The following is a 4497-nucleotide window of genomic DNA, read 5'->3' as shown; positions in this document are numbered from 1 at the left end:
TTATTGCTTTTTTCCCCTTCAATACTTTGATTTAAATTCAGAATATCTTAACGGGCGCGTCATAAAGGTGCTACACAAGGAATTCTTTGGAAGAGCTTTTTGTTGGATTACTAGTATCTGCATATGAAGACACCTAGTCTTTATTCCCACTAGAGAACGAAAATACATCGCATGGATGCACCTGGGACGCATCCTCAGTGATGTATCCCAAGGTCACCGGGGTTTCGGGTCTCGCGAACGTCATAAACCCTCACTTGGGTGACCAAGTCCCGATTTACGTCCCAGTAGCTACCCTCGATCAGAACCGGAGTGGTTCCAACGGATTGTGTGGCCCTGGTCTTTCCCTAGTGGAACTACTCTGCTGGGACTGGGAGGCACCATTCTGGCGTGTGGAGGGACTAGGCTCTGTGGGTTGACTCCTGTCCGGGCCCCTCCTATGTCTCACCAGGTCCATTCCTGCTCTCACCTAGCCTCGGTCCCAGGCTTACTTATCTGCGAAAAGAAAAGCCTGGTCACAACGTAAGGCAGAGAAGCTGTCGGTGGATGTATCCTCCGGAACATCCATCAGATGTATTTCCCCCGGATACGATATTTTCCTGACCAATCGCAACAATTTGCGGAGAATGTAAACTGATTTGTAAAGCATCAACGTAATTTCCTTGGGCGATACTTCCGCTAAAATCCCGCAACTTCCGCCCAAACAAATGATAGTCTTTTCAGCGTAGGTCTTGCCCAGGGTGGCTCTCACCAGGTGCAGCCAGGACCTGTGCGTTGCACCAGACTCCCAGCACCAGACACTTCATTCAGGAGTGGTGGATTCTTTAGCCGCACTGGTTCTGCAGACTCCACCACAAAATTCAATATTCATTCAGCAACAAGAGAACTTGCTTGCCATCAATAATAGTTATTTTTGCATATTGCTAATTTCACTGTAAATTCAGTTTAATGGTATAACCTGGCCCCTGGCCTGCAGTATCCCTTAAAGTCCACAGGGTGGCAGGGACACGGCACTGAAGCTCAACTTAGTCATGACGTTTGAATTAAGTGAGGAAGGCTGTCTGTTTGGTTTGCATTATATTAGAAGTAGGATTAATTGATGTGCATTATATTAGAAGTAGGAATAATGAGTATCACAGACGAAAAACAGTAAGTCCAAATTTCATTCTGACCCCTCCACGAAAAGGCCTCGTCCTGAACCCTTATCTATCATTTATACATTATGGATCAATAGTGTGGACTTAGATTGTTTTTCGTCTGTGGCATAATTGTGGCTCCCTTGGCAGTGGAGTGGATGCATACTGGTTTGCCCCCCGACTGCAACTTGCTTTGTCCAGTAGACTTGATTAAAGCCTGGGACATTTTAATGAAAGTTTAATCTCCTGGTCCTTTGTACTTTGCCCTAGTCCCACTCCCACTGACAAAGGTTTGACCTCTCCACCTCTCTGTCTGGACCCACCCTTCCTCTACTGTACCTCTTGCTGCTCTTTGTCACTCTTTCACCCTCCCTCTCTCTCTCTCTCTCTCTCTCGTCTCTTCCCCCATACAGGATCTCCCACTCCATCGCTCCGCTCTTAGACTCTTGACGTTCATCCTGCAGAGCTCAGCACTGCTCCTATGTAATTACAGCCCCATGGTCGCTGAGCAGAACATTTTTGTGCCCTGATGCAACTCCCCCGTGTGTGTGTGTGTGTGTGTGTGTGTGTGTGTGTGTGTGTGTGTGTGTGTGTGCGTGCGTGTGGCCGGACTGGGTCAAACCCAGTGAATGGCCCTGGTACCTCTTCACCAACCTTTGGAGAGACAAGATGGGACCACTGGTTGGAATGAGGATGTGTGGAGAATTGGTCTCGTTGACACGTGGGACACGGTGGGAAGTCTCGTGATACTTGGCACGTTCAGAAAGGTACTTTGTGCTCTTTAGATACCATACCTCTATATAATTACACAGTGTGTACACATCGAAAAGCAACACAACAGACAATGTGTTGCATGTCTTCTGTTATTTTCCAGAAGCGATTACTTTACAAAAGGTCCCAGTCATTCAGAAATAGTGTTGGTTCATGAGCTGGTCACTGAGCTCTCATCGACTCCAGTGCATTCTGCCCAACTTCTGGGTGTAGTTTGGCTCCCATGAAAGCATCCATTAAAGTGTCATGGCGCAGCCCAGTCACGTGTCCATGTCATGTAATACGGCACAATAGGGAGAGTCATGTAATACGGCACAATACGGACTTCACACAGGTTCAATTTCTCTTTTTTTGAGGAGCGCTAGCCCCTCCTATATACAGCTTTTGTCCCCACACACGTCTCAACATCTGCCATTGACAATGAAAGGAGAAATTAGGTCAAATGTCCGCTAAATCTTGTCCCCACACGTCTCATATTTGCCTCCACCGTACAGAAGGACGCCCCCACTGACAGACAGGTGCTGCCATAGGAGATGCCTAGCCTCCCTACCTGGCTCCCCTTCCCCCGGGCCCCAAACACAGCCAATTGTTGGTTGTGTAGACCAGTGGTTCCCAAACACTGGGTCGGGACCCATTTGTGGGTCATGTTATCGGAATCTGCAGGATCTGTACATGTTCAGAAAAACATGTACAGAGTAACTCACATGACTGATCATTGCAATGGAAACCCCCAGCTTTACTCACAGAGCCACACATTTTCTCCCACTACAGCCAACCCCCAACATCTCTATAGCCTCAGGACGTGAGCCTAAATGGGACAGTCAACAGATAGAAAGAAGACACACACACGGAGTGCAAAACAAAACATACTCTCTCTCCCCCTGTGCCTTTGGCCTGGTGGAGACAAACAAAAGACCACAGGAGTCACAGTGTGTGCAGATGAGATAATCTCACAGAAAAAGGCTGTACTGTAACTTAATAGAGAAGAGTTACAAAGATACTTTTATAGAGAGATATTAAATGTTTAAGAATTTTTAGTCGTGGCCCCCTTTTCCTATGGGTCAATTTTAATATTTTGTTTCATTCATTTTCATGAATTAAAAACAATGCAATGATTGCAATGAAGAAATCAAAGAGAAATGAAAGATTCCCTAAATTAGAAGTAGTGTAGTGAAGTAGTGAAAATAGGCAATAGCCAATCTACAAGCTTGTGAGCTTGTATGAATTACTTAATTTTCAAGAAACTAAGCAATTAGAAAATGTAGAAGAATTGTTATTTTGATCGTTTGCCTGTTATCTTTCCTAAATACAGCATGGAATTGTGGAACAAAAACAAAACAAATCTTTAGTTTTGGGTCTGAGACACTAAGGGCTCCATTTCCATCACCGTTAAACCCCTTTATCCCTAAACTTCTTTGCCTTTTTTTACTATTTTGAAAAACATTTTTGAATAGTTCAGCTAGCCTCTACATTGACATGTTGTGAGCTTGTAGATTTTAACTATTCAAAAATGTTTTGCAAAATAGTAAAAAAGGCAAAGAAGTTTAGGGATAAGGGGTTTAGCGGTGACGAAAATGGAGCCCTAAACCTCATCAAATGGTGGTTCCGTGGCTAAATAATGCAGAATAAATAGTGGGCCCTGGTATCAAAATGGTTGAAAACCACTGGCTTAAGTGGTTAAAGAAAATATAATCCCAGAAGGGTCAGTGAACCGGGGGACCCTGGGTTAGCTCAACCCCAGGAGTTGGCTCAGATCTCTGGTGGGAAACACCTGAAAGAAAGCGATGTTTCTACAGTTGTGGGTCCTTGTAGAGCCACAGCAGACCACCTAGGTCTTGGGTAAATCTCAGGTCGCGGGGTGAAAGCAGGCCTCCTGAGGTCTCCTCACACATATATATATAGACTAGACACTCAGCTGAGCTCTGCAGGCCCGTCTTGGTGATGTTGATGACTGGGCAGTAAAAACAAACGTTTTTTTCTTTTTCTTTTTTGCATTGTAAGCATCAGCCTCCACCTCGTCCGGTCCTCCTCCTCCTCCCTCTCTCTGCCCTCTCTCCCGTATCCCCCACCAAAAACCATTCCAACCCCCTCCTCCTCCTCAGCGAAACCACATGGGTCTTTGTGTCCAGTTTTCATAGCTCCACGTTCAAAAGGCTACCTCTGATGTGGCCTTTCTGAACTCTGCCTCCATGTCTCGCTCTCATTGCTTTTTTGACTCTGTGACCCTGTTTTCTCTGTATCTTATTTAGTCAACGGTTTCACTCACTCTCTCTCCCTTTGCTATCTGTCTCGTGCTGTCGCTCTCCCATCACTCACGCACTTCCTTATCCTTTATTCTTCTGATGGGAAGCAGGCCCGTGTCATGGAAGCACTCGTGAGCAGACGGCGAGATTTGCCGGATGATGAAGGTCGGCGGTATCATGTCAGTCGATCACCCGTCGATCACCCCCCCCCCTCATTCCTTTTAGTCTTTCCCTCATTCTCTTGCTCCTCCTCCTACTCTGCGATGACATGTACGTATTATGGAAACCAGATGTGGCACTGTTGCATTTTGGAGGCAGTGGGAGAGAGACACGAAACCAAACATGAGATT

Source organism: Electrona antarctica, assembly GCF_951216825.1.
Source record: "Electrona antarctica genome assembly, chromosome: 1".
NCBI classification, from domain to species: domain Eukaryota; kingdom Metazoa; phylum Chordata; class Actinopteri; order Myctophiformes; family Myctophidae; genus Electrona; species Electrona antarctica.
This window is presented reverse-complemented; position numbering follows the sequence as displayed.